Raw genomic sequence first — 7504 nt, 5'->3', positions numbered from 1 at the left:
ATGGATGGATGGATGGATGGATGGATGGATGGATGGATGGATGGATGGATGACATATAGGTGGATAAATGAATAGGAAAAAATGGATGGTTAAATGGATAGATGGATAATGGATAAATAGATGGACAGATCATAGATGGATAAATGATAGACATATAGAAAGGAGACAAATAGATGGTTGATAGATGGCAGATAGTTGGACAGATAGATTAGATAAATAGAACAGGCATCTATTAAGCATTTACTATGTGTCAGGCACTGTGCTAAACACCAAAGATAGGAATATAAGCAAACTAGATAGTCCCTTCTCTCAGAGAGCTTCCACACTCAGGGAGCTTATGTTCTTTTAAAAAAAAAATATTTACTTTTAGTTTACATCATTCAGTTCCACAATCCCTTGAGTTTCAAATTTTTCCCCCCTCCCTTTCTCTCCCCCTCCCCCCCATGGCGGCATGCAGTCAAACACTGAACATTAGTCAGGTTGTAAAGGATTATAACCAATGGAATGAACATTGGGAAAGAGGAAAGAAAACAAAACAAAAAAGAAACAGAGCAAGTAGTTTTCTTCAGTCTGCATTCACATCTCTTTCTCTGGATGTGGACATCTCTTTCCATCATGAGTCTTTTGGAGTTGTCTTATAACCTTACATTGCTGAGAGGAGCCCAGTCTATCAAGGTTAGTCATCACACATATGTTGGGTCTGTAATTGTGTACAAAGTTCTCCTGGTTCTGCTCTTCTCACTCAATATCAGTTTATATAAGTCTCTCTAGGTTATTATGAAGTCAGTCTGCTCCTCATTTCTTATAGCAAAACAGTATTCCATTAAATTCATATACCACAACTTGTTCAGCCATTCCCCAATTGATGGGTATCCCCTTGATTTCCGATTCTTTGCCACCACAAAAAAGAGCTGCTATAAATAATTTTGTACATGCAGGTCTTCCTCCCACTTCTATGATCTCTTCGTAATACAACCCTAGAAGTGGTATTGCTGAGTATGCACTTATTTATATCCCTTTGGGCATAGTTCCAGATTGCTCTCCAGAATGGTTGGATCAGTTCACAACTCCACCAACAATGTATTAGTGTTTCACTTTTTTTCCCACATCCTCTCCAGCATTTATCATTTTCCTGTTATCTTAGCCAATCTGGCCAGTGAGATGTAGTGCCTCAGAGTTGTTTTGATTTGCATTTCTCTAATCAATAGTGATTCAGAGCATTTTTTCATATGCTTATAGATATCTTTAATTTCTACCTCTGAAAACTGCCTGTTCATAGCCTTTGACTATGTATCAATTGGGGAATGACTTGTATTCTCATAGATTTGACTCAATTCTTTGTATTTTTAGAAATGAGGCCTTTATCAAAGACATTAGTTGTAAAAATCTTTCCCAATTTCCCACTTCCCTCTTAATTTTGGTTACATTGGCTTTATTTGTACAGAAATTTTTCAATTTAATGTAATAAAAATTATCCATTTTGCATTTTATAATGCTCTCTAGCTCTTGTTTTGTCATAAAATCTCCCCTCCTCCATAAATCTAACAGGTAAACGATTCCTTGCTCTCCCATATTGCTTACAGTATTAGCCTTTATACCTAGATCGTACACCCATTTAACTTGATTTTGGCATACCATGTTAGATATTGGTCTGTGCCCAGTTTCTGCCATATTATATTCCAGTTTTCCTAGCAGTTTTTGTCAGATAGTGAGTTCTAAGGAGCTTATATTCTCATGGGGGAACACCACACATAAAGGGGGCAAGGCTGCTAATGAGATGGTAAAGGTCAAAGTTCAGGGAGTGAGTAGAGCTGGGAATAAAAGAGATAAAGCCTGAGCCTGTCTTGAAATGGTGTTTCCATGATGGGACTTCCTAATCAAGAGAGCAGGATCTAGGGTAAAGGTATCTTTATACAGTACAGAAAATGACTTACCGTACTCCAGCTCAGCTTCTTGACCAAGCTTGACACATCACCTTACTATACAAGGGAAGGGCAAATAATTCCTTCTCTGTGTCTTACTTCCTGCTATATATAAAAGGGAGTGATGATTAAAATCCTACAAGCTTCATCATAATATCATTGATATAGAACTGGAAAGGATCTCAGAGGCCATGTAATCTAATCCCCTTGTTTAACACGTGAGGAAACTGAGGTCTAGGAAGGTTGAGTTGCCCAGGTCACAGAAGTAATTAACTTCCAGCAGGATTTGAATCCCTTGCACCTAAGAAGCATCTCAGAGGACAGTAATAAGATTAATGATAGGTCAGATTTTTGTTGGCAAATAAAAAGTACTTTGTATATTTAAAATACTTGTATGTCTCTTAAAGAGTCCCCTGGGAACCACTGGCTTCCTTCAACACTCAGCTTGGGTGACACCTCTTCCCAACAAGATCCTGATTATGGTAGGGTTATTGGTGCTCTTTCCCTACCAAATTACGTTCTGTATATTCTATATTTACTCATCTGTAAACATGGTGTATCACCAACAGTATACAAGCTTCTGGAGGGCAGAAACTTCAGTGTTTTTTTTTTTGTTTTGATGAAGACAAAGTAACTTGCACACAGTTGTTTTTAAAAAACTCCTTAAGATGTGGCATTAATAGTGAAAAGTAGGAAGTTGGTCCCTGACCAACTGATTTGTCCTAGCCCAAGATGTAATCACAAATAACGAGGTGGTAAACTTAGTGTAAAGACAGGTGTAATTTCAGAAAATAAAGGGGTTGGTAGCCTATTGACTATGATGTTTTGTATGTAGTGACTTACCCAGTGAGAAACATTGCATCTGCCAGGAAACAGGGACATACACACTTTCTGGACATACATGGATGCAGGGAAGGAGTAGAGTTTAGCAACTTTAGACAGGAGACACTTAACAGAAAAGAGGGCTGAATATGGACCCATTAAAGAGCTAGCTCTGGCAATCAAGAGTTAGGCTGTGGCCAGGAGTGGACCCTGGGAATACAGATGGGTGACCTGCCCAGGAGAGATATTGAGTGGGTCCTGTGAGGAGAGGTCCTACATCAGGGTCCTACAGTACTAGGAACATGAATTGCCTTGGTCATATATGGTCCCTGTATATGAGCCTCATTACTGTTGTATTCTATTTGTGCCCACTCTTCCAATGGATGTTGTGTGTATTTGTGGGAGAATGAACCCCAGATTTATGAGGAGAATGTTTTGTAGCTACTGTTCTACTGTGTCATCTCAGAAAATGTCTTTCCTCTGAACTTATTGTGCCTACTAGCTGATCGTTAGTGGGAAGCCAGTTTGGAAGGAGAAGTATAGGCCCACAGGGCACCCAAGACCTGACAATAGTACCTAGCCTCTGGGGATCCATCTCAAGAGTGCAAAGCCAAGAAAGAGAAGGAACTTAGAAAAAGTACTACTTTAGATGATAGATTAAAGTTTTATCCACTTCTTTTCTAAGATGAGGAAATACATTCAGCTGGGGAAGCAATTTGGTCAAGTTTACACAAATAACTTGCTCTTCCACTTCCTTATTCTGTAACCTTTTTACTGTACCAGCTTAATAAATAACCTTCCTCTAACTGTATTTTAAACTGAAGGAGCACGTTCTACTGATTTTATTGTGGATTCCATGCATCGAAAGAACCTCAGTACCACAGTAGCAGACGCTGTAAATAATTATGATGTAGAATTTATATCCTTTGGTATCTCTCAAAGGCAGTATGGTAGGTTAGAAAGAATATTGGATTTGGAACTAAAAGACCTGGGTTTGAGTCTTAGTTCTACTGTTTAACATCTCTGAGCCTTAATTTTTTTTGTCTTTAAATTTCTAAGGGTTTTTCTAAATCTAACTTCTATGATTTGCCTTTCCTCCTGTCTTTATTTCTGACAACCTATCTTCATTACCCCTGTGATTAAAACAGATATTTAAGGAGGGTGCAGGTGCCTCCTCTAGAGCAATTTTACAGTTATAATGTGAATAAAGGGGGATTGAAGAACGAATGAGACTCAACTGGAAATTAAAAGCCATAACAACTCGGCTATTTAATTGGGCTTGCTAAAAATAGAGTACTGTGTGCCAACAGGAGCATTAAAACTGTTACATTTTGTATTCAGCCTTTCATGTAGAGCTGCAGCTGTTATAAAATCACATGTACAATGCTGTACATGCCAGTGATGCCATAGCTCACATTACTCTTTTTCTTAGAAGTATGGGTTTATCATAGCAAATGTTTATATGGCACATTTAACTTTTTAAAGTACTTTCACTTCTGACATTTCATTTATTCCTCCAAGAAACTTTGAAAGATAGGTGAAGCCAGTATTATTATGTCTATTTTTTTTTTATGTAAACAAAACTCAGGCACATGTAAGCCCCAGCTAAGTTTAAGGGAGCACAGTTCATGAGTGGTAGGGCCAAGACTAGAACCCGATCTTTTCCCTTTCAGCAATTTCTGTTAGAATTTATGCTTTTCTGCTTAATGGAACATCTGCCTATATTCCTTTGGACCATGCCTTCAAATACTGCTACTCTTTCTCATCCTCTTATTTCTATTTCTTTATAATAATTGTCTCAATTAAAAGTAATGTGAAACACAGACAACAATAGCAACACTAGGGGGAAGTATATATAGTCTTCAGGCTCTACCTAAGGCAGGAAAAGGAGGATGTCAAAGAAAATGGTGCAGCCATTACATAGCACACAAAAAGAATGCTCTTGGGAGCGAAATGATTTTAGGTTCTAAGGGCTCAAAGCTGATCTAGTTAACAGAAGTCATCTTCCCAGAGAGAGTAGAAGGAGAACTCAGATAAGCATAGGAATAAGAAAGATCTTGAGATGGCCATCTTATTCATGGTCATCAGCTTTCCACAAAGTTGCCCAAACCATTGTTATTTAGTCCTGTCTGACTCTTCATGACCTCATAGACCATGTTGTCCTTGGGGTTTGCTTGACAAAGTTGTTGGAGTTGTTTGCCATTTCCTTCTCCAGGGGACTAGATGAGTATATAGGGTGTTCAGGAAGACTAGCACCTCTGGTTTTGCCAGGACCTCCTCAGGGTTGCTTGTCCACCTGATTCTAGTCCACCCAACTCTCACCTTTGGCTCCAAGACTTGAAAGCACCCTGGTAAACCATCCCACACCCTGGTAAACCATCTCTGCAGATGGGTTTAAATGAGGTTGAAGGTAACTGAAGGGCCACAAACCTGTCAGTGAATTGGGGGGGGGGGGGTGTCTTCTCTGAACATGTAAAGACTTCCCCCAATGAAATGGGCAAATGAGGACATTTGTTCCAAAGTCCATGAAGGCGGCTGAAGCAGGTGCTGTGGAGTACTTAGAGCTTGGCCAGATATTGAACATGCCCAGGTCATCCTCTGCATCCTGGGTCATCCTGACTTTTGGCTTGCCACTGGATTTCAATGACTCAGGAAGAGAGACTGAGGCAGACAACTTTGTTTAACTCTGTCTCACTAAAATTCAATTCACAAATAAGTTAAGATATCACCCCATGACATTGTTGGTCCTCTTCAAAAATGAAGGACAAACAACAACAAGGCAAACAAAAGTTAAGAGACTTGTCACATAGCTAATAAGGGTCTAAGGCTAGCTTTGAATTCAGGTCTTCCTGACTCTAGGCCTAGCATGCTGTCCTATCCACTGAGCCATCTAGCTGCCCCCAAAACTATTAGCCAATTACAACTTTCTCCTGAGCTTTTTTTATTCAAGTATTTAAAATTCATAAGTGAAAGAGGGTAAGGAGAGGGAAGGAAACATGTTAAATTTTTTAAAAGTTTAAAAAATGGTATAAAATAAATAATAAAAGATTTCTTTACCATTTCTCTTCTCCTATAGGTGTTCATATGTTAAAACTAAGTTTCTAGTGGTTAGTGACCATGTTTTATATTAGGATTGTCCTCAAATAGTGTTTTATCCAGGGCAGGACTATGCCCATATGGATAATTACTAGATAGTACTTGATGATGATGCTACAAATGACATAGAGTTGTGTGATGGGATTTATTTGTGAATTGGGGGACGTGTTTCCTTTAATCAGTTTGATCAGTTCCCCCTCCCTCCCATTAACCTGATAAGATTATGGAGCATGGTCTTTTATTGTAAGTTCATAGATCATAGTTTTAAAGCTGACCATCTAGATATCATCTAGTCCACATCAATCAACAAGCATTTGTTAAGTGCCTACTGTATGCCAAGTACTATATTAACTCTTGGCACACAAACACAAAAATGAAACAGTCTATCACCCTAAATCATTTACAAGGCGGCGGAGGGGGTGGGGGGGAGGTAGGAGGAAGGAAGAAAATAGCAACATAACCACTAGGTGTCACTGTTTCATTATATACATATGTGACATCATTAACTCACTCTGGAACTTCGATGGGGGGGGGATGTGAGGGAGTGAGGGACAGTCTGTGTTCTTACTTAGAATCTAAATTTTCACATATCATACCTACAGAGCCAGCTTGGAGCTGAGACTTTCTCTTCTAGCCTCTCTTAGTTCCCCCTCACCCCAGGCAGAGTTTTCCTCCAATGGCTCATATTCCAGGGAAAATCTATGCAAGTCCCTAGTTTCAATTTGAGGGTTCTTCTTGGGAGAATTTTAGTCTCATGAGTAGAATTAAACTAATTTTCTGTCTACAACTTTACTGTGAGGTCTTTTAGTCTCCCATGTTAGGCCTGCCTGATCTTACTGTAGATAATCTGTGAAATACAAAAGCCCCCTAGAGCTGTTCCCAGACCCCCCTCCCTATTTTGATCTCAAGTAATGACAGGCCCTAATACGATGGGTACAAACTCAATTAGAAAAAAGAGAATCAGGATGGAGAGGGATAGAAAAATGGGACAAAGTTGGGTTTGTTTGTTTTTCAGCCCTGCCTAAATATATGGAGAAGTGAGGTTGGAGTGGGGGGGAGGGAAGGGAAGATTCCCTTCAACTGCTTGTCTTCACAGTTGAAAGACGAAAAAGTGGAGAGTGGGTAAATTTGCCATCCCCACATTTCCATGAGGTAGGCACAATTAGGCAACAGCAAGTTATATATAGGCAAATCACAACTTAAATGAATCAGCAAGCTAGACAAGGTTCCAGCTTCTTATGATTATAGTCAATTTAACGGTCCATCATGGCAGTAGCACATTTCAATTGCCATCGACTCCCACCGCTGGTATTTGTTCTCCCTCTTTTGCTTCTCTTTGCACAGCTCCCGCCTCTCTCAGTCCTTCTGTGGCGCCTTCTAGCTGGGAAAACTACATTTCCCAGCAACCTCTACTACCAATATAGAGGCATAAACTAAAAGTAATTTGAGACTCTTTTCCCAGCTGGTACCTGGGAGGAGCTATCTTTCCAAACATTGTGCACCTTCATGGGTGGCCTGGGTTCCACCAATCAGCCACATACCCAGATTGTATCAACAGCAAAAATTAGGCTCTTTAATTCTAGGGAGGTGAATGGTCCTGAGTTCCCCTTTAAGATCCTGCTTTTAGGAACTTATAGCATTATAAGGAAATATAGAATAAGTGA

Source organism: Petaurus breviceps, unplaced genomic scaffold (assembly GCF_028583685.1).
Source record: "Petaurus breviceps papuanus isolate PSGF00001 unplaced genomic scaffold, PetGlider_PUasm1.0 164, whole genome shotgun sequence".
Taxonomy (NCBI): domain Eukaryota; kingdom Metazoa; phylum Chordata; class Mammalia; order Diprotodontia; family Petauridae; genus Petaurus; species Petaurus breviceps.
This window is presented reverse-complemented; position numbering follows the sequence as displayed.